At 40.1% G+C, this 26,701-nt stretch overlaps 1 long non-coding RNA gene across 1 annotated transcript; it reads left to right on the forward strand.

Annotated features, from left to right (window-relative positions):
- Positions 1-10,336: 10,336 nt before the first annotated feature.
- LOC131275229 (uncharacterized) lies at positions 10,337-14,716 on the forward strand. The gene is made up of 3 exons (XR_009182641.2): positions 10,337-10,445; positions 11,252-11,307; positions 14,667-14,716. It is a non-coding gene; the product is annotated as an uncharacterized lncRNA (long non-coding RNA).
- The last annotated feature ends 11,985 nt before the right edge of the window (positions 14,717-26,701 follow it).

Below are 26,701 nucleotides of genomic sequence, written 5' to 3' on the forward strand. Positions count from 1 at the left end.
GACAACTCCAAATCCCATACCATATCTCTTCTTCCCTCTCCCGACCATCAGCAGCCACTGTGGCCACCCTCTCCACATCACTACTACAATTTCTTCCCTTACTAATCACAATATTTCCCCAGCAGAACACCAGTAAGTCCACTCTAATCCATATTCTATTCCTCCATCTTGTATACCTGGGATGGCTCTGTCCAGTTCCCCTCTACATCAAGAGGGGGTTTAGATTCCACATGAATGATGGATGCAATTCTCCTGCTGGCAGCTGTAGGCACTCTTGGTTCCCTGGTGTGGTGGTTGACCCTCTTCACCTCCCTGTCAGCTGGCCAGGGTAAGTCCATGAAACCAGAGGGTAGGAGCTGCAAGACTGCTGAGGCCCAGGGCCTGGCCGTCACATGGACAGTTCAGAGATTCAGGTCTCCTGAGTATACAGCAACTCAAACACCAACCACAGGTCCGGTAAAAGTAACAGAAGAGGCATGTGTAGAAAGGTTATATCTGAGTCCAATTCCATCACACTCAGGAACACAAACTCCAAAGTCAGGCCAACTGACATGGCCCTGAACTCCATCTGCCTTGACCATAGAACCTGTGGGTTGCTGCAGCCCTCAGTAGAACCAGCACCTGGGTTTCCATCTATCTTGGCTGTCTCTGGTACCCTGCTGAGGTATGCATAAGCATCCCCACCCCTGATGATCTCCTAGCTCTTTTTTTGGAGACTCATAGCCATATAAATTCATTTGTCCTTTCCATTTCCCCCTTTTATCAAAGGTCAAAATGCAGTTTTTAGCACCTGATATCACGTGTAGGCTAAAATATTCTGCTGGTCTGAGTTGACCTCTTTCTTCATGGTCTTTTTGTGGTTACATCATCAGCTGGTGCTTGGTAGTAATCCCTTGGTGTGAGGGAGGCTCATCCCTAGTAGTCATGTCCCATGCTAGGGGGAAGGCAGTGCATCTACACGCTGAGTTTGACTTAGAGAGTGGCCACATTTGAGCAACATGGAGGCTCTCAGGAGGTAACTCTTAGGCACCCCACAGCTATAGGCCTAGTTCATATTTCAGGCACACAGTCTTATAAACGGAACCATCAGTATCAAGGGCTCATCATTGGACCATCCATTTTTAATGGCCTTTGCCATTGCACTTGGGGGATTGTTGTTGTTCCATTGGGGAATGTGATAGAGCTCCCTTAGTCAGGAATTTAACATGCTCTCATCTGTCATTTCCAATTGAAACCACTATGAAATTATCCAAACCTTTCTATGTACCCTGTATACATGCCCTGGAGAACTCCCTTCCAACCGTGTGCCCCCCACTAATGACACCGCACAGAAGTGCTCCTCCCCCACCATAATTGAATCTCTCTGTAGTCCAAAACTTCTTTAAAAAGGAAACCCAGGTTTCCATTAATAGAAAAATGGAATATAGTGATGGGTTTAAACGTTAGATATAGAATACGTAGAAATTTAGAAAAATTAAATAAAGGAAAAATAAATTGGGGTATCAAAGAAATGAAAAAATGAAAAAGCTTTGTTTTTGACATTTTGCCTTTCATCACTGCTACAGGTGTTACCCTGTATGTACAACGGCAAGGCAATTTCTTCCATTTCTTCCTCAGTGTCTACTTCCTTCCTTCCTTCCTTTCTTTCTTTCTTTTTTTTTTACTGATTATTAAGTTTCTCTTGATGTAAGTTTTAGGTCACAGTAATTCACATATACAATATATGGTACTCCCACATATACAACATCAAACCCTTTGTCCCTTCCCCAATAGTGATCTTTTTACATGTTCATATTATATTTGCTGCAGCTAACGTACAGATATTGAAACAATAGCTTTCAAACATGGTTCCATTTGGGTTTATATTTTAGACTATACAATTTTCTAAATTTTTAGTTACCTTATGTTTTACATTATGGTTTACATTTTAGCCTACAGACTTTTATACATTTTTGGTGTAATTTAACATGACATATCCATCATGGCATGATTCTGTGGAACACTTCCATTGCCCCACAGTTACCCTGATTCCATGTATTCAACACCTCTTTCCCCCTTCCCTCAGGGCCCACCGTGACAATCAATCTTCATTACTTGAGGGACCATATTCAGAGATACTTTCAAAAAATGTTGAGGGCTTGACATTCTTGACTGCCCTAACCCACTGGGAGCCACTGATTCTCTCAAGAGATACAATTCCCTCTGTTTGAGAACATCAGTCCTCCCCAGAATGTGGGTATACCTTCACTTTCATTGTATGGGTCTCCAACCAAAGATATAATCCACTATGACAAAATGAGCACTCACACACTCCCCAGAAGCTTGCCCTGTCAGATGACCCCCTTAAGCATCCCAAACAGGCAACCTTCCATATTACATTCTCTAAAGAATTTTCTTTGCACCACAATTTCAACCACATACCTGACAATCTCCCATGAGCAAATGTTCCCCTCACCTGCTCCCCAATTTCTTGGGCAATCTGGCCATCCTCCCACCCCTAGCACCCCTAAAGCCCACACAGCCCCACCCAAAGTTAGCCCTATGCCCCCAATTTATCCCTTCCCTGCACAAATACTTACCTCCAGCTTACCATAGATTTCACCCAAGTAGCTGTCAGCTCACAACCTTCCTCTACCCTCCAACTACCTTAAAGTTTATCATCCAGTCTCTAGCTCTCTGAGACAGCTTGGTTTACTTATTTCATATCAGAGAGGTCATGTAGTATTTGTCTTTCAATGCCTGGGTTGCTTCACTCAACATAAGGTTCTCAAGGCTCATCCATGTTATCACATGTGTTTGTACTGTATTTGTTCTTATAGCTGAGTAGTATTCCATTGTATGGATATACCACATTTTATTTATCCATTCATCTGTTGATGGGCATTTGGGTTGATTCCAACTTTTGGCAACAGTGAATAGTACTGCTATGAACATTGGTGTGCATATATCAGTTTGTGTCCTTGTTTTCAGGTCTTCTGAATATATACCCAGCAGTGGAATTGCTGGGTCATATGGCAAATCTATAGCTAGTTTTTTGAGAAACCACCAAACTGTCCTCCAGAATGGCTGGATCCTTGTGCATTCCCACCAGCAGTGGATGAGGGTTCCCATTCCTCCACATCCTCTCCAAAAATTGTAGTCTTCTGATTTTTTGATAGCTGCCAGTCTTACGGGAGTAAGATGGTATTTCATTGTTGTTTTGATTTGCATTTCCCTAATAGCTAGGGATTTTGAGCATTTTTTCATGTGTTTTTTAGCCATTTGTATATCATCTTTGGAGAAATATCTGTTCAGATCCTTTTCCCATTTTTTAAATGGGTTGTTTGTCTTTTTATTTTCAAGATATAGGAGTTCTTTATATATGCAAGATATAAGTCTCCTATCAGATATATGATTACCAAATATTTTCTCCCATTGTGTAGGCTCTCTTTTCACTTTCCTGACAAACTCCTTTGAGGTGCAGAAGGCTTTAATTTTGAGGAAGTTCCATTTATCTATTTGTTCTTTTGCTGTTCATACTTTGGGTGTGAAGTTCATGAAGCCATTTGCTATTACAAGGTCCTGTAGATGCTTCCATACTTTGCTTTCCAAGGTCTTTATGGTCTTGCCTCTTATATTTAGGTCTTTGATCCATCTTGAGTTGATTTTTGTAAAAAGTGTGAGTTGGTAATCCTCTTTCATTCTTTTAGATATGGATACCCAGTTCTCCAGGTACCATTTGTTGAAGAGGCCATTCTCTCTGAGTTGAGAGGGTTTGGTGGCCTTGTCAAATACCATATGGCTGTATATATGAGGATCTATATCAGAACTCTCGATCTGGTTCCATTGGTCAGTGTGTCTATCCTTGTGCCAATACCATGTTGTTTTCACTATTGTAGCTTTGTAGTACGTTTTGAAGTCAGGTAGTGTGATTCCTCCAATTTCATTTTTCTTTTTCAATGTGTCTTTGGCTATTTGGGGCCTCTTTCCTTTCCAAAGAAATTTCATAGTTAGTTTTTCTAGTTCATTAAAAAATGCTGTGTTGATTATAATTGGGATTGTATTGCATTTGTTGATCAGTTTCAGTAGGATAGACATCTTAATAATATTTAGTCTTCCTATCCATGAACAGGGAATATTCTTCCATTTATTTAGGTCTTCTTTAATTTCCTTGAACAGTGTTGTATAGTTTTCTGTGTATAAGTCTTTTACCTCTTTACTTAAATTTATTCCTAGGTATTTGATTTTTTTATTTACTATTGTGTATGGTATTTGTTTCCTGATTTCCTCCTCAGATTGCTCATTATTTGTATACAGAAATACTACTGATTTTGGGGCATTTATCTTGTAACCTGCAACTTTACTGAACTCATTTATAAGTTCTAGAAGTTTGTTGCAGACTTCTCAGGGTTTTCTATGTATAGGATCATATCATCTGCAAATAGTGAAATTTTGATCTCTTCCTTTCCAATTTGGATGCCTTTTATGTCTGGTTCTTGCCTCAATGCTCGAGAAAGTACTTCTAAGACTATGTGAAATAGGAGGGGTGATAGTGGGCATCCTTGTCTTCTTCCTGATCTTAGAGGGAAGGATTTTAGGATTTCACCATTGTAAATGATGTTGCCTGTGGGGTTTTCATATATACTCTTTATCATGTTCAGAAAGTTTCCTTCTATTCCGATCTTTTGAAGTGTTTTTTCAAGGAAGTGTGCTGTATTTTGTCAAATGCTTTTTCTGCATCTACAGATATGATCATGTGATTTTTTTGCTTCAATCTGTTTATGTGGTGTATTACATTAATTGATTTTCTTATGTTGAACCATCTTTGCATACCTGGAATGAATTCCACTTGGTCATGGTGTATAATTTGTTTAATGTGTTGTTGAATATGATAAGCAAGTATTTTGTTGAGGATTTTTGCATCAAGGTTCATTAGAGAGATTGGTCTGTAATTTTCCTTTCTTGTGGTGTCTTTGTTTGGCTTTGGTATTAGAGTAATGTTGGCATCATAGAATGAGTTAGGCAATGTTCCTTCTGTTTCAATTTTTTGGAAGAGTTTAAGCAAGATTTCTGTTAGTTCTTTCCAGAATGTTTTATAGAATTCACCTGTGAAGCCATCTGGCCCAGAGCTCTTTTTAGTTGGAAAGTTTTTAATAACTGATTCTATCTCTTTACTTGTGATTGGTTTGTTGAGATCGTCAACTTCTTCTTTTGTCAATGTAGGCTGCTTATGTGTTTCTACGAATTTGTCCATTTCCTCTAAATTGTTGTTTTTATTGGAATATAGTTTTTCAAAGCATCCTCTTATGATAGTCTTTATTTCTGTGGGATCAGTGGTGATATCTCCTTTCTTATTTTGTGTATTTGCATCTTCTCTTTTTTTTTTTTTTTCTTTGTTAATCTAGCTAAGGATTTGTCAATTTTATTGATTTTCTCAAAGAACCAGCTCTTGGTCTTGTTTATTTTCTCAAGTGCTTTCTTATTTTCTATTTCATTTAGTTCAGCTCTAATCTTTGTTATTTCTTTCTTTATTCTTCTTTTAGGGTTAGTTTGTTGTTTTTTAACAAATTCCTCCAAGTGTGCATTTAGTTCTTCAAATTTAACTCTTCTTTTTTGATGTATGAATTTATGGCTATAAATTTCCCTCTCAGTACTGTTTTTGCTGCATCTCATAAGATTTGATATGTTGTGTTTTCATTTTCATTAGTTTCAAGGTAGTTATTAATTTCTTTTGAGATTTCCTCCTTGACCCACTGTTTTTCTAAGAGTATGTTGTTTAACTTCCAAATCTTGGTGCCAAATCTGGGTCTCCAGCTCTTGCAGATTCCCAGCTTCATTCCACTGTGGTCAGAGAAATTATTTTGTATGATTTCTATCTTTCTGAATTCATTGAGACTTTTTCTGTGGCCTAGCATGTGGTCTATCTTGGAGAATGATCTGTGTGCACTTGAGAAGAATGTATATCCTGCTGTATTTGGGTGTAATGTTCTGTATATGTTTATTAGGCCCAGCTCCTCTAATATATTGTTCAAAGTCTTTGTTTCTTTATTGATTCTCTTTTGAGATTATCTGTACAAAGTTGATAATGGTGTATTAAAGTCCCCCACTATAATTGTAGAAGCATCTATTTCTTCACTTACTTTTTCCAGTGTTTGCCTCATGTATTTGGAGGCACCCTTATTAAGAGAATAAATGTTTATGATTATTCTTTCTTCTTGAAAGATTATCCCTTTCACTAATATGTAGTGTCCATCTTTATCTCTCACAATTGTTTTGCATTTAAAATCTATTTTGTCTGATATTAATATAGCTACTCCTGCCCTTTTTTGGTTATTGTTTGCTTGTAAGATTGTTTTCCAGACATTCACTTTCAACCTCCTTGAATCCCTGGGTCTAAGATGTGTTTCTTGCAGACAGCATATAGATGGGTCATATTTCCTTATCTAATCTTCCAGTCTGAGTCTCTTGACAGGTGAGTTTAATCCATTGACATTCAGTGTTATTTACTTTCAAGGAATTACTTATATTAGCCATATTTTCTTTAGGTTTGTGTTTGTCATATTCTGATTTTCTTTTTCTGTTTTTATCTTTTTAGTTGCTCTTACACTCTCCTCCAACTCTGTCTCTCTTGTTTTTTTCTTTCTTCCTGCAGAACTCCCTTTAGTATTTCTTGAAGGGCAGGATTCTTGTTGGCATACTCTCTTAGTTTCTGTTTATCTGTGAATATTTTGAACTCTCTATCATTTTTGAATGCTAACTTTGCTGGATAGAGTATTCTCAGTTGGAAATTTTTTTCTTTTAGTACCTTGACTATGTCATACCACTGTCTTCTTGCCTCCATAGTTTCAGAAGAGAAATCAGCACTTAATCTTATGGAGCCTCCTTTGTATGTGATGGTTCTCTTTTCTCTCGCTGCTTTTAGTATTTTCTCTTTGTCTTGAGTGTTGGATAATTTGACAAGTATATGTCTTGGGGTAGGCATGTTGGGATTTATGCTGTTTGGGGTGCATTGTGCTTCCTGGACATGTACATCCATCTCCCTCAATAGGTTTGGGAAGTTTTCAGCCATTATTTCCTCCAACACCCCTTCTGTCTCCTTTCTGTTTTCTTCTCTTTCTGTGATGCCTATAATACGTATGTTTGCACACTTTGCATTATTATTCAGGTCTCTAAGCCCCTGCTAGATTTTTTCTATCTTTTTATCGACCAGTTCTACTATCTGTTTGATTTCAGATGTACTGTCTTCCACATCACTTAATCTCTCCTCTGCCTCTTTGAGTCTGCTGTTACTTGCCAAGAGTATATTTTTTATTTCTTGAATTGTGCTGTTCATCACCATCATATCTGTTATATTTTTGTGTATGATTGCAACTTCTTCTGTATTCTCTCCAATTGTTTTCATCATATTCTTAATCTCTTCCTTCACCTCATCAAATTGATTCCTAATATATATTTTGAGATCTTTAATTACTTGTTCAATGTTCTGCTCCTCTTCCTGGTTTTTAGTTTGTTCATTGGATTGGGGCATGTTTTCCTGATTATTGGTTTGGTTTGTAGTTTTTTGTTGCTCTCTGGTCATCATTTTATCTTGATGGGTTTAGTCAGTTGCTTAGCTTCTTTGTCTAGTTTGGAGTTTAATTAGTTGTTTTTTTGCTTGTGTGTTAAGTCTACTCTTTGTCACTTTGTTCTTCTTATTCTATTTCCTTGTTGTGGCTAAGTTCACTTGAAGGAAAATATTAGGGCCAGAGAAAGCAAAAGGAGTAAGAAAAGAAAATTAATAATAGTAGTATTGATAGTAAATATTAACAGAGGAACCATGTGAGATATAGGAGAATGGATATTAGACTCATGTAAGGTATGTAGAGTTATAACAGTAAGAAAAGTAGAGTAGATAAAAATCTGAATATGGGGAGGAATACAGTGTGAATTAATAAGGCCTGTGTGTTCAGGAGAGAGGAAAAGAGAAAAGAGAGGACAATAATATAAAGAGTGAATATAAGGCAGAAAACAGAACAAAGGTATTAATAATAAAAAGTCAAAAAAAATAGGGGGGCTAACAAAGAGAGGTGTAATGTAAGAGAAACAATCAATGATGGAGGATAGAAAGATGCAGAGGAAAGGGAATAGTGTTGGTGGCCAAAATCAATACACACAGAAAAGAGTAAATGGAGGATGAGGAAATATAGCAAATGTGAAGCTCTCCCTGCAGCACCTAATGTGAGAAGAATAAGAAAGCAGAGAAAGAAAGAGGGAAAAAAAGGGACAAAAGGGAGTGAGGAAGTAAACAGGAAAACAAAAAAGAGAAAGAAAGAATAAAGAGCCTTGGGGGGATAAAGAGGAAGGAAAAACCAACCAAATACTAGGGAAAGTTTCAAGCCAGGAATCCTGTTTGTAGTTAAAAAAATGCTTAGGGATCTGACGTTCCCCCTTTTCTCCCTTCCTCACTTCCCTCTCTCCCAAGCAGCAGGAAAGCTGCCTGAGAGGTCTGGTAGGAGATTCAAGTGGGTCCTTGTTGAATCAGCTCCGCACAGAAGACAATGACTCTTAATTTCCAGAGAGAGAGAGCATCCACACCTCACCAGGAACCCCAAGTATGCTATTGGAGGCTTGGAAAGCACCTCCTACAGTCCCTCTCCTTTAGGTGTGCTATGAGAGGGCTTGTTGATTTTCTGACTCCACCTTCTCCCAGGCTGAGTTTCCTATCCCAGGGTATTCAGGTGAATCGGGCTTTCTCAGCAGATTCACCAAGCCAGCCGGTATGCTCCTCCAAACGCAAGAAAAGAGAAAAAGAAAAGATAAAAGGGGGGAGGGGGAAACACCAGAAAATCGAACCCACACTAGCCAGGTCCCCCTACTGTACCCCCACCGAATCCCTCCTACCCACAGATCAGTCCAAAATCAGAGGGCTAAGGCAATCCCGGACCTCCGGGAGCGCTGGACTTGGGAAAGGGAAGTCCGGGACTCTGCAGACCCAGGGCACGTAGGTCCATGGAACACAGGCTATGGGGGCTCAGGGGGCACTGACCTGGGGACCACGCATCCGGGGACCACGGGGCCCAGGAACGCCACCACACAACCGACAGATCTCAGGAAACACCACGGCTGCCAGCCCCAGGGGAAGGGTCCCGCCAGCCCACAGCTTCCGACCTCTGTACTTGTAAGCCGCAATTCTACCTTTAGCAATGCCACCTCCGCCACTCTCTCTCCAAATCGATGTCCACACACCCTCTGCCCTGCAAGCCCCCAAGACAGCCTGCTCCCGCAAGACTCCAACCCCACTCGGCCGCCTCTTCGCAGGAGAGACCATAAGGTGCAGTAAGGGGCACTCAGACGCCATCTTGCCCCGCCTCCCCAATTTAATTCTGACAACAACTCTATGAGAACAGATATTATTATTTTATTTTATAGATGAGGGACCTGAGGTTTTTAAGAGATGAAGTCATTTCTATGCCCAAGGTCTTGGCAGTATTAGAACTAAGATTCAGGGTGTGGCCATTACACTCCCCTGTTCCTAGGAAAGGCTAATCACCTCCATTTTGTGGAAGAAGGAGTTAGGCTCTAAGCCTGGTGAACCTGCAGGAGATTTCTGAACAGGATCAGCTTGCTCAGTTGCCATGAGTCTCTCCTTTCCTCTTGTTTTTCTTTCCAAGGCAGCCATGAGCCTCATCACTATTAGAAAGCATCTCATCATTTACAGGATCTCCCAGAGCTAATGGGATGGTGCCTGTAATTTCCATTATTATTGCAGGGTTTGGGATGGAACTTTTCTTTCATCCCTTCAAAGATCTTTTCCAGAAGGTCTGAGATTATGTGTCAAATCAGAGGACTTAAAAAGTAAAAACCTGTAATATTTTTTTCTCTCTTTCAGCAAAAAAAAGAAAAAGAAAAAAAGATAATAATAATAATGTGAATCTTTTTTCCTTTCCTGAAACCTATAACATCCTCTTATCGCACTCTAATGCCAGCCAGCTTCACAGTAATTTGTATTAACACATGGATGGCTGGAGTTCTATAGTAGCTCATCATCATTTATTTCTACTTGAGAATATAATGAAAATGTAGTAGTCTTAAAGGAACACTGCTGAGAATACGATGGGATCCTTCATAAGTATGGAGGCTTCTGAGGGCCCATTACCACCATTAAATACCTGGCTTTGTTTTTCCAATTCTTGGGATGGGTTTTGGCTCTGGTTATTCTGAGGAATCTCCTCTGGATCAGTGTTCTGAGAATTCTCACTGTCTTTGTGACAAGGCCATTATGATTTAGGCTTGTAATCTAGAGATATTAATAGCAGTTTTGAATCAAGATGAAGTCTTAGCCTCATTAGCACTCTACCTATTCAACCAATGGAAATAATGAATGAGGTTTGCCTACCTTCAATTGGAGAGACCCCACAAAAGCCTCAGAGGCCTCAAAATACTTTCCTTTTGTCTTGACTTAGCTGATCTTGGCCCTCCCACTTGGGGTGAGATGATCCCAATTGCCTATTTATACAATAGATGTCAGAAGTCTGGCTACTAAATTCTGATTTTTCTCCAAAATAGAAAGATGGAGACATTATGTTGAGAGGCTCTGAGTAAATCGTCAAGATTTCTTCTATTAGTGCATGCTGTGCATTAGATTAGCCATGATAAATTTAGAAGAGAGGGAGAGGCTGGCCCTGATTGGGGGGTAGTGAGTCTCCTTGGAACTAGAAAGCAGGGCCTGGTCTCCCTCGATGGCTGTATGACAGAGGCACAACCACCCCTAGTTCTGTGTAGGTAACTTTTCAGGTCTGGGGGCCATGCCACCGGAAAGCAGTTTTCTCAAGTCAACAGAATTGGGCTGATGCTTTGGGCTGTTACCTGCAGGAGGAGCCTGAGATCACCGGGTGCTGGAAGAAAGAGAAGACCCAACTTTGCCTATTTCACAATTTTGCCCTGGGCGGGTTTCCTTAACAAACACGTGAACATGTCTGCACAGAGAAAATCAACAGTTCCTTCTGTGAAATCTTGAATTAATTGACCCCATGACTGTTCCTTGCCCATTTGATCTTGTCCCACTCTTCTTGAGTTAACTTACATTTTCCATTCTGACTTGTCCACCTCAAAAGTTGCCTCTTTCTGTGATCATGGACTTGCCAGCATGATAAATGTAGTTACCTTTTGTCTGCCTAATTTCAATTGGGGATCTGTACACATAAGGTACCCAATATATGTTGGCTAGTAGATTATAAGTTTTGATTCCAGAAACAGATGTCTGTTGTAGTGCATCACTCAGAATTCCTTTCAGGACTGAGGCACTTATTCTTCAAGCTTCTGGGAATGCTGGCAGCTGAGAATTCACAGGTGAGTACTTTCCAGGAATTTCCCTTGCTCGAAGAGGGCTGTCCTTCTTTGGGACAGCCTCCATCTCATGACCAGTCAATGTAGAAATACAATGGCCAGGACCCCTCACCTCTAGTTGAGGCATGTCTGAAGGGTTGTGCAAGCTCCGGAGCTCCCCGTAGGACTGACTGAGGTGTGGGCTGCAAATGCATCGCAGGTACCTTTCTGCCCAATGCTTCTTCCCTCATGCTTGTACAGGTCTTGCTCCTTAGAGCACTCCCCAATAAACCTGCACCCAAATCCCTGTTTCAAAGTCTTTTCCAGGGAACCCAATCTAAGACATCTCTCAACTTAATAATACGTGGGGATGAGTGAGGGTTCAACAGTGTGCCCATGATGCTAATGACTATGCTTGTGAGCTGATAAACCTAAAATAAGAACAAGGCCTAGAGCAACATTGTGCCTGGGAATTTCCTCCTGTCAGCCTTCATGTTACTCAAATGTGGCCAGTCTCGAAGCCAAACTCAGCATGTAAATGCAATGCCTTCCCTCCAGCGTGGGACATGACACCCGGGGATGAGCCTCCCTGGCAACGAGGGACCACTATCAAATACCAACTGATGATGCAACTGGAAAAGGACCTTATATGGAAGGTTCAATGCGGATCAGCAGAATATCCATGTCTACATAAAATAACATGACTTTAAAATGCTGTTTGACCTAAAGTAAGGGGGAAATGGAAAGGAGAAATGAGTTTATATGGCTACGAGTTTCTAAAAAAGAGTCTGGAGGCTGGCAGAAGGATTGCCCTCATGCACAACTGAGCAGAGTCAGAGAGACAGATAAAGCAGATACAACCCCCAGATATTGGTTCCTATGAAGGCTAAAGAGACCCATGAGAGTTATGGTCATGGCCGATGGGGTTTACTACCAGGGCAGATGGCCCCTCTCTGGAAATGGTGTTTATGTGTGATGAATCTGTACTCAGATGGGATCTCCCTTCATAAGACTTTCATACTAATCTGCTGGAGGTGCGGTTAACGTTGGGGTTTAAGATATAGTTAGGGGATTTGAATCTCTGGACTGATAATGTGATAGCCAGGTCCTGAGCCTCAACAGACTCCAGCACCTACAATCTGATTTATTGGACTTACCACACTCAGCTAAGATGGAGTTGAAGAAGGACAATCACCACACCATGGAGCCTAGAGTGATTACAACTGAAAATGGGAGGATGGCAGCCAGCATCCATGTGGAATCTGAGCCTCCTCTTGACATAGAGATGCAATGGACACAACCAATCCAATGTCCACATAGAAGAGGTGGCATTGGATTGGGAAAAGTGGACATGGTGGACGATGGGTATGGGGAAGGGCAGGAAGAGATGAGAGGTGGGGGCGTATTTGGGACGTGGAGCTGCCCTGGATGGCGCCTCGGGGGTGATCACCGGACATCGTGGATCCTCACAGGGCCCACTGGATGGAATGGAGGAGAGTATGGGCCATGATGTGGACCATTGTCTATAAGGTGCAGAGGTGCCCAAAGATGTACTTACCAAATCCAATGGATGTGTCATGATGATGGGAACGAGTGTTGTTGGGGGGGGAGAGGGGGGGTGGGGGGGGGGTGGGGTTGAATGGGACCTCACATATATATTTTTAATGTAATATTATTACAAAGTCAATAAAAAAAAATAATAATAATACATGGGGAGAAATATATTAACTACATTTATCAGTATATTTATGGGTAGAAATAGAAACCTGAAATGCATAGAGCTAAAGACAGTAAAAGAAAATGTCACCAGCCTTTAAGGGTCTTTAAGGTTCTACTGCTCACCAGGGGTTCATTCATTCCAAGCATAGCATAGTTGCTCAGTAAACAGTCATTGAAAAAGGCGATGGAATTTGGGTTGATCCTGGAATGAGCTAAAAGAGCTTTTAAAGGATTTTCTTTTCCCATTTTGTAATGGGAAGGAGGTCTTTGGGAGGGCTCTATAAATATTTGCACTGGAGGTTCCAGTTTTGGTTTGCAATCCCAGATTCTCCACTTGGGGCTGCAGAGAGACCTACCACAATGGTCTGCATCAGAGGTGATGGGGTCCTAGTTATCAGTGGAGCGAAGATACTCAAAAACCTTCCCTTAGGCACCGAGGCCTGGCTGGAGTGGGAACAGCTCCTGTGCATTTGGTTGGTAGGGAGCAAACACATAAAAAAGGCACTACCCTTTAAGTGATGTAGATATTCTGTCCTCAAGGTGGGGAAGCATAACTTCTCACTCTTTAAGTGTGGGCCACCCATACTGACTTCCTTCTAGGGAATGAAATATGGAAAGGAGGAAAATGAAAAGAGTAATTGTATAGGAGAAACCTGATACACACTACCTCAAGCTAGGTGGTCAAGGTCAACACACAGAGTTAAGTCATATTGCTAGGATAGATCCTTGAAATAATGTGATGAGAATGGCATCTTGCTTCTGTGGTCTTCCTCCTTGAAACCACAGCCCCATTCCAATAATGAAAAAAACACACCAGACATATCTCAATTAAGGAACATTCTAAAAGTACCTGACCATAAGAACCAGGAAGGAATGAGGGTCCAACAGTGAGCCCCTGATACTAATGACTATGCTTGTGAGCCTATACACCTGAAATAAGAACAAGGCCTAGAGCAGCACTGTGCCTAAGAGTTCCCTCCTGACAGCCTCCGTGTTACTCAAATGTGGCCAGTCTCAAAGCCAAACTCAGCATGTAAATGCAATGCCTTCCCCCCAGTGTGGGACATGACAGCCGGGGATGAGCCTCCCTGGCACCGAGAGATCACTACCAAGTACCAGCTGATGATATAACTAGAAAATGACCTTGAATTAAAGGTTCAACACGGACTAGCAGAATACCCCTGTCTACATATAATAACAGGAGTTAAAAATGCTGTTTGACCTAAAGTAAGGGGGAAATGGAAAGGACAAATGAGTTTATATGGCTATGAGTCTCTAAAAAAGAGTCTGGAGGTTGTCAGAAGGATTGCGCTTATGCACACCTGAGCAGAGTCTCAGAGACAGATAAAGTAGATACAACCCCAGATATTGGCCCTTTTGAGGGCTAAAGAGACCTGCAGGTTCTATGGTCATGGCAGATGGGGTTCACTGCCATGTCAGTTGGCCCTTCTTTGGAGCTGGTGTTTCTGTGTGATGGAGCTGGACTCAGATGTGATCTCTTTTCACAAGCCTTTCATGCTACTTTACTGGAATTGTAGTTGGTGCTGGGGTTTAAGATATATCTAGGGGATTTGAATCTCTGGACAGACAATATGATAGCCAGGCCCTGAGCCTCAACAGACTTCAGCTCCTACGCTCTGATTTATTGGGCTTACCCCACTCAGCTAACATGGAGTTGAAGAATGTCAACCACCACACCATGGAGCCTAGAGTGCCTACAACTGAAAGCAGGAGGATTGCATCCAGTATCCATGTGAAATCTAAGCCCCCTCTTGACATAGATGTGGAATGGATACAACCAAGCCAAGGTCCACAGGAAGGAGGAATACAGTAAGGATTAGAGTGGACTTAATGATATCCTATTCATGAACTATTGTGGTTAATAATCAAGAAAATGTGGCATTGGTGTGGAAAAAGTGGCCATGGTGGCTGCTGGGTGCGGGAAATGGGAGGAAGAGATGAGATGTGGAGGCATTTTCGGGACTTGGAGTTGTCCTGGGTGGTGCTCCAGGGACAATTGCCGGACATTGTAGATCCTCCCATGGCCCACTGGATGGAACGTGGGAGAGTGTGGGCTATGGTGTGGACCACAGGCCATGGGGTGCAGCGATGCCCAGAGATGTACTCACCAGATGCAATGGATGTGTCATGACGATGGGGGAGAGTGTTACTGTGGGGGGAGTGGTGGGGTGGGGGCGGTGGGGGTGAATGGGGACCTCATATTTTTTGAATGTAATATTTTTAAAAAAATGAATAAATTGAGCAGAATTTGGAAAATAAATAAATAAATAAACCAAAAAAAAAAAAAAAAGTACCACAAACTTTTAAAGATACAGCAGGGACCAGACCCAGTAGAAGAGAAGATGGAAATCCATTCTTAGCTCCCTGCTCGGCAGCTGTTCCTCTTATTAACCCAGCTGGATATGGAACTGGTGGGACTGGGAATCTTTTGTAGCCCATTTCAGGCGAATTGCCCATGTTTACACCTTTGCCAGGTTACCTGACAATAGTGCTGGTGATGTATTGAAAAAATTATTTAAAGCAATAGGTGATTCTCAAGCCAGAAAAAATACAGTACTTTAAAACAGGCAAACCAACCTTAAACATTATGTGTATATATTTTACCACAAAGTGGCCTTTTGGAAGAAGTGTATTTGTTTGTAGTTGTACTTTCTCTAAATTTAATAAAAATATTCTTAACACCTTTAGAAAAAAATTAAATAAATAAAAGTACCTGACCAGTATTCTTCAAAATGAGGGAAAACAAGGATAGTCTGAGAAACTAACAGCCAAGAGAAGCCTAAGGAGACATGATGACTAATGGTATTAATAATTTGGTATCCTGGATGGAATCCTGAAACAGTAAAAGGGCATTAGAGGAAACTAAGGAAATCTGCTCAAACAAAAAAAATGGGTGAAGGACTTAAATAGACATTTCTCCAAAAAAGATAAACCAATGGCCAACAGTACATGGTAAGAGGTGCTCAACATCGTTAAGGAACTACAAATCAAAACCACAATGAAATTCCAACTCACACCCATTAGGATGGCCATTATTTTTGAAAAACAGAAATAACAAGTGTTGGCAAAGATATGGAGAAAATGGAACTTTTGTGCATTGGCAGTAGAAATGTAAAATAGTGCAGATGCTATGGAAAGTAGTTTGATGGTTCCCCAGAAAGTTAAATATAGAATTATATGACCCAGAAATTCCACTCCTAGGTGTATAACCAAAAAATTAAAAACTCAAACAGACACTTAGCTCAGCAATGTTCATAGCAGCATTATTCACAATAGCCAAAGGTGGAAACAACCCAAGTATCTGTCAACACTTGAATAGATACATAAAATGTGGTGTAGACACAATGGAACATTATTCAGCCATAAAAAGGAATGACATTCTGACACATGCTACAGCATGAATAAACCTTGAAATCATTATGCTAAGTGAAAAAAGTCAGACAGAAAGGACAACTATTTTGATTCCGCTTATATGGAATATCTAGCATCAGCAAATCAGAGAAGAAAGCAGATTAGAGGTCATCAGGGAATAGGGGGAGGAACAAGTGGGGAGTTTCTGCTTAATGGATAGAGAGTTTCTATTTGGGGTGATGAAAAAGTTTTGGTAATGGATGATGATGATGATAGCACAAACTGGTAAATGCAATTAATGCCACTGCATTGTACTCTTAAAAAGGGTTAAAATGGTAAATTTTATATTACATATTGTGATGGTTAAGCTATTGTGTCAACTCAGCCAGGTAATTGTGCCCAGTTGTTTGGTCAAGCAAGCCCTGGGCTAACTGTAATACAAGGGCATTTATGGGCTTCAGTCACCATTGACTTTACTGCAGTGGTAAATCATAGCTAGCTGGTTACAATTACATCAATCAGGGAGATTGCCATCAGCAATGAGTGACGCTTAACCCAATCAGTTGAATGCCTTAAAAGGGGAAGTGATTCCAGCATTGAGTGAGAATTTCCCAGATCGTCTTTGGACAGCCAACGTCTCCCAGAACTCATCAAGAACCTTCATTGGACTTTCATTGCAGCCCCTGGTTGCAGCCTGCCTGCGGAACCTGGACTTGTGCATCCCCACGGCTGTGTGAGAGACTCTTATAAAATCACATACTATTGATAGATCTCTCTTGCTGATTCTGTTTCCCTGGAGAACCCTGACAAATACATATATGTATATATGTGTGTATGTGTATAAAATCATAATAAAATATTTTTAAAACACTATGGAAATCTGAGTAAAGTATGAACTTTAATAATAATGTATCAATATTTGTTCATTAATTGTGACAAATGTACTATACTTACGTAATATGTTAATAAGGAGGAAACTGGGCATGGGGCATATAGGAACTCTCTCCACTATCTTCACAAGTTTTTCTGTAAATCTGAAACTGGTCTAAATAAAAAGTTTTAAAAAATCAAATAAAAAAGTACCATCTTTGATTACTTTCTGTAACACTGATAGATTGATCTTGTGTTAAAAGGATTACCTTTGCTTCCACTGGACTTCCTTTGTTCTTTTCAGCATATCCTTACCCACATACGAAAAGAATCATCATTGAAAAGATGAAAAGACGCCCACGCCTTTGTCATTCATCTGTGTCCCTATTGATGCCTACAGATTTGAGATTTCTCCCACTAGATTTATGTTCATACATCTATTCTAATTCAGTAGTCTTCAGTCTTTCCTCTGCCAAGAAACTGCATGTTGGCTGCACGTGGAACCACCTGGGAAGCTTTTAAAAATCCTCTTGCCCAAGCTCTACTTCAGCTCCCAAGTGATCCAGGATGCAGCGAGCTTGAGGACCACTGCTGTGGGCTCCTCTCCTCTCGTTATAGGTGGTTCCTGACTGTCCACCTAACTAAAATTCCACCTGTATTTCTAATTTAGAAAGCTAGTCAATTTTGCATTTCAAACACTTTAATAAAGTTTCCCTGCTTATTTTTTTCTTAGCAGACAGTTTCATGTTTGTATTACTCAAGAATAGAAGGCAAAGGAGAGTGGTCTCTACAAAAGGTTGTTTATTCCCACGGATAATATTGAAAAAATATATATAACAAACAAGGCTAAGCGCTGACCATTCAGAAGGTTGATGAGAAATAAACAACTGCTCAGAGGCTTACCGGCCAATATTAGCCCTGTTTATTCCTCCCCCACCTCTAACTATAGAACCAAGAGGAGGAGTTATAGAGGGGGAAAGAAAGGAAAACTCACCATTCTTATTTCTCTTGGCTTGCATAGAGTAATGGAAGGACAGGGGTCCCAAGGGGAGGAAACCAGAGGTCCTAGTGACAGTCCTGCCCTCATAGCAGACAAGGGACAAAAAAAGTGTAAGTCCCAGGACTTTGAGATGTAAACAAGATGGAAGATACTCCGTCTTGAAGTCATTTGCTCAAGGTTTATCCCCTAAAATTACGATTTATACTCCTTGATGCTTTTGTGCAATTGTTGCCCCTGGAAAACATTGTCCAAGGCTCACTCTAACCCTGTAACAGAATCAAGACTGAATGCGTAGAAAATTCACTTCTGTTCACTTCTTAAGCATGACACATGAATAAGGGGGTAAGAGTGCACTGCTTTTGTTTCTTTAAACCTGGACCCTGGAAGCCAGAGGGCTTATCCTCCTTTATTCCTGGGTAACTGCTTTGACCTATTGACATAGCATCTGGTCAGGCATTCCATTACTCCTTGGGCAACCCCAGGCTGGCCTCACTGAGCAAATGTTGATTTAACCTTTTGGGTCTCCTGACACTCTTCTGAAGTCTGTTCCATCAGAGTTTAAGTGGTTAAGAAATGGGGAACTGTTTTTGTTTATTGTGATTCCAGGTGAATTTCTAGAAAATTGCAATATTACAATTCCACGTGACTCCATTCTATTGCAACTCTCAAACCAGAAGCTTATGAAATTTAGCTAATTTCTTTATTTTAGAAAGAAAATTCTAATACCCCTTCCTTTTTATGTTTTCCTCTTAAGAGGAATGCTTAAGATTATATTGTACTGACCATTAATTTTGTTGCAAAATATTATTTACATTAATTAACAAAGACAAAAATGAATTTGCTTGGCATAGTGCCTTCCCTCTCATGATTTCAAATGATTTTTTGAATGAATCACATATTTGCTCATAAACTTGTTTTCCTCATTTTCTTTTTCCTTCTATTTAAAATTTTTTTGATAAAATGAAAGTTCAGTTCCAACGTTTTAGTCCTTAAAATTTTAAAGTCCAAACAAAATATGATAACCCAATGTTCTGTCCAAATAAACAAAAATTACATTTTGAAAATTGAGATGCTTTGCATTGTGATCTGCACAACTGGTATGTTGCATATTCCATGTATTTCCACTGCTAGCATCTGAATCTGCTGACTAAAGCTAAGTCTATCAAATCTTATTACTCCAAAGCTTTCCTTTTGTAGTTTTAATTTGGAGAAAGAACATTCTGCTGTATATAGAATGACAATGAAAAAACATACTCTCATAAAACTTGTATACATGCCACTCTTTTATGGTAAAGGTCTAGGCAAATTTCCAGAGAGCAATAATCTTTTCACTGTCACTTGTTAATGGTTTTACGCAAAGGCAGTACTACTTTGGTAAGTGGTTAGTCCCTTGAAAATTTTTTGTGCCTTCTGAGTGTTTATCACAATGAACTTTTAAAATAATTATTTTATTAAAGGCAAATTCAACTGGAGAATAGTTTTGCTTAATTCCAATTATATATTACAGTATTGCCATCATACTGACTTAATGAGACTTTACTTTTCTGTTATTTTTTAAATTAGGAAAATAATATTTGCTCATTTTTTTAAAAGTAAAATCTTCTTATTAATGTTTTTAAAAAATATTTTTTATTTAAGTATAGGTCATCCATACAGAAAAATGTAGAGATCACAAGTATATAACTAAATGAATTATAACCAAGTGAATACCCTGTTGAAAAACCTTGAAGGTCAAGATAAAAAACATAACCAACACCCAGAAGCTCCCTTTTTGCCCCTTCCAATTACTCTTCTTTTCTCCCCAAACATAATGAGTATCAGGACTTCTAACATTAAAGATTCGTTTCTTCTGTTTTTTCACTTTGTATACATGGATTTCTACTGTATCAACTCTTCACCCAATCTTACGTTTGTGAGATTTATTTGTATTTAGCTAATTACACTCATTATTATTGCACTCGTTATTATTTAGCTAATTGCATTCATTATTATTGCTTTGATTTCATTGTGTGACTACACCACAAATTACCCAGCTCTTCTGCTATTGAGGGACATTTTGGTTGTTTCCAGTTTGGGACTATTACGAGTAAGATGGTTGTGACCATTTTTGCTCACAACTGCAGCCTCACAAGAGACCTCAAGCTAGAACCACCTAGCTGAGTTGCTTCCAATTTTACCAACAGATAGTTGTTGTTTTAAGTTATTAAGTTCTGGGGTGATTTGCTATGCATCAATAGATAAACGAAACAATCATCGTTAAACCAGTTAGCTTGATTAGACCCACAGGAAAACATGAATATTGTTATATTTCATTAAACTTGTGCCACTCAAAGAAAAATATTCTAAGCATCAACCTCAAAAGTCAAATCAAAGCTCTCTTCTTACTCTCTATAACTTCTGAAAATTATGCTACATTTTAGTTTGCTTCCATCTAAAACAAGGTGTTTTATACTACCTTTTATTGTTTTCAGCGTTGTTATCTGGCTTTTCTTTTTTTTTTTTAAACAGAAAAGATAACTGCTTTATTTTATCATAAGGAACTTCTAGGTTTTAATCATTTATTTTTGTATTAGAATCTACTTTCCTCTTGAAGACATTCTTCACAGAGTCCTCTGACTTTTTCTTTTTTGCCTTCCTTGGTCTGCTGTACAGCTGTCAACTGGGATTCCATTTCAGTGCCCTCTGGATTAGCACCATGTGCATTAGGATCCTATGCTGTCCTCCTCTTGAATTTCTTTTATGTTCTGTGAGAACATACACTACTAATTTTTAAAGGATGCATAGAACAGAAAGTTTCTGAGTCACTGCCTAACTGGAATTTTCTCAATTTTTCCTCACACTTGATTGGCTATTCCCCAAAACATTCTCCCTCAGAACTTCAAAGACATTACTTCATTTGAGGCAGGTTAGTTTAGGAAAAGCAAAGAGAACCTAAGACCTTGCAGAAATACATGGCTGTGAAACACGTGGCCATGGAGCCCACCTGGAAACTGCCTGAGGGAAAGTCCACCACCAAGAAGGCTGCCAGAAGGACCCTGCGAGACCCCCACTTGGAACAAGACTGGAATGAGATATCGTTGGGGTCAACAGAAAGCCCCAGATACCTCCAGGGGCCTCACCATTGGCCCCCTAGGGAGCTCACAGGTGGAGTAACCAATCAGAACAGCAAACAGCTGGGGTCCCTACCCCAACATTATGAAAGGGAGTAGTTAGTAGCTTAATAAAGGCAGCCCCACAAGCCCAAACACTCTCTCTGCTTAGAGGAACCTGCATCAACATCTCAGTGCGTAATCCTGTTCTTTTCCCCCAGTTCTCAATAAATTCTTTTTACTGGACTAACTAAACTGGCATGTTCTTAAGTTATTTTATGTAACATAGTAAAGAATCTAGAGGAATCCATCATCCCCGGACTTCCCCCCAACTTCACGTTGTCTTCTAGCTTTCAGTGTTGCTGCAGGAGGTCTGTGCTTGCATCTTGTACTTGTTCTTCGGAGGTAACCTGTTTTTCTCTTTGGAAAATTTTGGGATTTTCTGCTTTAGCGCTGGTGCTCTAAAATTCTACAGGATGCACTTAAACATGGCTGAGTGTCTTTTTATTTAAATTCTCGGCACTTGATCTTTTTCAATAAGAAGATTTGTATCTTTTTTTTCCCAGATCAAGACCATTTTCTTTATTATTTCTTTGACTGCATTCTCCCTTCCATTGTTTCTGGAACTCCTTTAAGATTAACATTGAATCTTTTGTATTTCTTTTGTATCTGACTAGATTTTTTCTCTTTTATTTTCCATTTCTTTTTCCTTCTTACTTATCCTTCTTGGAGATAGCCTTCACTTTGTCATAAATGTATGTAATTTGGTCTTCAATAATTCCATTCTGTTGTTTAGCTCTTTTATGAGATTTTAAAACTTTCATAATAATTTTAAATTTCTCATAATTCTTTCTTGCTCTCTAATGAATCCTTTTTTTTTTCTGTTCCCATAGCAGCCAGTACTTATTTTATGGATGCCATACCCTGTCAAATTCCTCTGAGGATAATTAAACATTATAAGTTAGCTCTCACCTTTTTCCTGTTTTCTCAGAGGTCATTGTGTAGTCATCTAGGTTTTTCTCTTGCATTTTGTTGATTTTCCTCAAATGCCTGGAAATCCTTTGTTACCATTTGTATGTATCACTGAAGAACTATGCCAATTAATGTAGGTTGGTGGGTGGGTTTCTCAAGTAGGTGTGCATCAGAAGGCCATTTTCTGAATGTGGAAAGGCTGGTTGTGGCTCTGTGTAAGTGCATGGCTCTGCCCGTCAGGCTTCCATTTAGCCTGCAAGATCAGGACCATCACAGTTGCCCCAGGGAACTCTACCTGGGGGTAGGATGCCACTTTGGAGTGGAGCTGAATTTTAGTCTGTTGTGGAGGTCCTAAAGCCCTTTAGGCTTGACAACACTTCTGCCCCCACCCCAGCCCTACCTCTTCCCCAAGAAAATCTTCTACAGGCATGCCTCCCGATATCGCAGAATGTTGCAATAAAGCGAATATCACAATAAAGCCAGTCATATGAGTTTTTTGTTTTCCCAGTGCACATAAATGTTATGTTCACACTATAGTCTATGAAGTGTGCAACAGCATTATGTTTAAAAAAATAATATGCATACCTTAATTAAAAGGCGACACAGAGACACATAGTGAGCCATGCTGTTGGAAAAAAGCACTGATAGACTTGCTCGCTGCAAGGTTGCCACAAACCTTCAATTTGTAAAAAAATGCAAGATCTGTGACGTGCAATGAAGCAAAGTGCAACACAGCAAGGTCCGCCTGTACTCTATTCAGAATGAGGTCACTGGTGCTCCAGCTGGAAGCAAACAGCTGCTCTACACATGGAGTGGGAGGGCGGGCCTGCGTGGCCCAGCTGTGCTGTTGACCACGCTGTGAGTTTACCACGCTGATGGCTTCCCCAGGCCCATGTCGGCTCTTCTTACCACGGGAGCCTCTCTAGCCAAGGGGCAGAGGCTGCAGCCTTCACACTGGCATGCTTCGGCTTTTGCATCACTTTGCTTTGGTATGTCGATATGGTCCCATCTGCTTTCTAACTCCCGAAAGTTTATCCAAGTCACCAAAACTTCCGCCAAATGACATTTTTCATTTTAGCTTTCTAAGAGACACATTCATCCATTTTTGTGTCTTTCCAACCATTTCAATAGGAATTTGGGAGAAAGAGGAGGCAAATGTGTGTGTTCAGCCAGCCTTCCTGAACTAGGATTGTATTTATAGCCCTAAAAACATTTTATTCAATCATTAAAGCATTTCTACATTTCCCTAAAACAGAGAGGATTTTATTATGCTAGTTTTTCTAATGGAAACACTAAGGGTCCAAAAACTCAGAAGAATTATAATCTTCCGGACAATTAGAGTAATATAGTTATTAAAAGCTTGGTCTTTGAGTCAGATAACCTAAGGCAGACTCTTAATTACTCCACTTACTAACTGGGTGACAACGGGCAATACTTAAACTCTCTGGGCCTTAGTTTCCTTGTCTGTAAATGGGAATAATGACCCCTTCCTCGAAGGCAAGCTGAGGATTAGAGTATTCAGCATAGTGCCTGGCGTGTGACAATCTACTCAGGGCAGCCAGAAGCAGTGGCACCATCATCCTCGTTGTGAGACGTTCTCCCTGTTTCTCCTTCCTCTTCTAGATGTTGTTGTTCTAATTATTCAAAATTATGAGACTTCATGGGTTTGAATTTTGTTGGGATGACCTTCAACCCCAGCCTTTACTTTCGCCTCCAGATTCCAGGACTCATGGTGAAGATGAGGCAATACAAATTGAATACAGATGATGAAGGAGCATAAATAAGTTATTTTTATTGCAAAGATTTTCCAACACTTATCTCATTTATTCTTTCAAAACATTATGATGTATGTAGTTTAGGTATGTTTTGGGCATTTATCCAATACACTTTATTTTTTGGAGTAAATTAACATTCTAGGTACCTGTTGGGGCAGGGCTAATAGTTTTCCTAATATAGGATTTTTTTTAAAGACCCATTGAAATAAAATGCATTTCTCCTCATACTGAGGACTTTGTTCTAAATGATGAAAATACTTATTTTTTTAGTAACTGGCAGGCATGCCTTGGCAAATACAGGGTGAAAAGCACTGTCCTACTTGAGTATAAATTTTTTAAATTCTTTTTCTAATGGTATATTCCTTCATATAACTGTAATATATAAAATAAATGAAAGCAGGCCCTCTTTGCATGAAGTGGGTTTGGGGACCTGGAACTCTGTCCCCAGGGCAGCCCTGTGCCTTCAGCCACTGGCAGCAAGGTGGCTGCAGAGCCACATCTTCATACATCTTGGACTCTAAGGAACAGAGTATGAAAACCATTGCTCTGACTTAATTCAAGGGCAAATTTTCTGGTTTCTTTGCCAAAGCTACCATTTTTTAAGTGCCTTCCATGTGCCAAGGCCAATGTCTGCAATAATTTTAGTCCTCCCAGGAACCTGCTATGGAAGACATCATTATCCCATTATTATAGTGAGGAAACTAAAGGGCCAAGAGGTGAGTAACTTACCCAACATCCCACAGCTACTAAATAGAGGACTTTTTTTTTTATCTTATGACTGTCTGACTCCAAATTCCATGTCTTCCTATTGTCTCACAATGAATATGAAGACCATTAAGCTCCTTTCTGGCCATAAAATAACTTCAAAATATGTTTAAAGAGAAAAGTGTACGACATTGACTAAAATATAAATACTGAGCCAACACCCAGATAAAGAAGGAAATACAGTACTGACAAAAATGAAAATTTGAGTGTAGTCACAGAGATGGATTTTCACCTAGTTCACTCTCCAGTCATTGACTTTTCCTAAATTTATTTTTTTTAGATGTTTCCTTCCCAAGTAGTTTTGCTTGGTTTCATCTTTTCCAGTAGGAACCCTTGTTACTTACTTTCCTAATCATTGCCAGTGGGGTTTAGTGTATGGCTGGTGATCTACTTTCAGACCTGCCCATCAATGCTTCTATCTGTTACTGAATTCCTGGGCTCTCATTGAATGCAAGGCACTCCAGTAAGTGCTAGAGGCATAAACTCTGCCCTTAAGGCACTTTCATTCAAGTCAGAAAGAGAGAGATGTACCTGTAAGAGATAACAAGGTACTCAAGTTATCTATTTCAGTGAGAAGCACAGAAAAGATTACTATAGGACTTCAGAGGTGGGAGAGATCACTGAGCATTAGTCTAGTCAGGAAAAGCTTCATGGAAGGAGAGGAGAACCTTGAATTGAACCTCCAGGATAGATGGGGTTTCAGGTAATAGGGGGGCAGAAGTGAGGATTATTCTAGGTGGGAAATAGGCAATCAGTAGAGCTGCATGGCTGGAGTAGAGAGTTTGGGTCTGCCAATCCCATTACCTCTTAGTGATAGTGAGGATACTCTCTGCTGGCTCCATTCAGTACAGAGGTGTAAGTCCCAGTAATACCAGCCAGTAATACCTCAGCCATAGGAGCTCGTCTTGATTCTGTAGGAAAATTTAAAATCGGGTCTTACAAAAAGAGGGGGAAAGCCACATCTCCACACCACATTTTCCCTTGTGTATGTACCTTGACACAGGACTTATGTGGACCAAAACCCTCCTGAACAAAAATGTTGTGAGGTACAGAATGATTATAGAACTCTGGGAGGAAGATTTGACTGAAGAGGAGGTGGACAGTGAGATTTTGATGTCCAGTGAGCAGCTGTCTCAGATATTGGTCCTCTAGACTTCTTTCTGTGGATTTCTATCAGGATTCTTGGAGAGAGTAGTTTCAGGTGAAACGAAGAGTGATTTCCTCACAAACCTCTGTGTAACTCTGGGGTTGTGAGACAGTGAATGAAGCACCAAAGTTTGGTAGAAGGGAGTGAGGAGAATGAGGAGTAAGGAAGGGATTCTCAAGTAGTTGAGAGTAATTGGTTGTATTCAAGAATGTCATTAGGGTGTACATCACAAGTGATATGTGGATTACAATCCACATCAGTTTAATCCTCATAATATTTGGCTCAAGTGAGTAGAATCTGGAAAGAATGTACAATTCAATTTGTAGGAAAGAGAATTTTTGAAGACATTAGCTGCAACTTGGAATAAGAGTAACAGATTCTGCCACCATATCAGATGCTGTGGTTGTAATTGGATACTGATTCAACTTGAACCCAAAAGGCAAGAGAAAAAGAGCTCTGATTGTCAGGGTGTCGATGAAAAGTTCTTAGCAGGAGAATCATCCTGGCCTTCTGTAGGCTCATGTGTTCTAGTTAAAAATCTCTAGTAAGTAAACAACCTCAACACACTTGAGGCACACCATTAGAACTTTCAGAAATAACCAGGGAGACTTTGGAGGGAGATCCCATAATCACTATGCTGAGACAAGCCTAAGAAAGACATTCTGTGTGTCTCTCCCACTGAGCACTGAGCTTCTCCAGAAGTCTTTGC

Source organism: Dasypus novemcinctus, chromosome 22, assembly GCF_030445035.2.
Source record: "Dasypus novemcinctus isolate mDasNov1 chromosome 22, mDasNov1.1.hap2, whole genome shotgun sequence".
Classification (NCBI taxonomy): domain Eukaryota; kingdom Metazoa; phylum Chordata; class Mammalia; order Cingulata; family Dasypodidae; genus Dasypus; species Dasypus novemcinctus.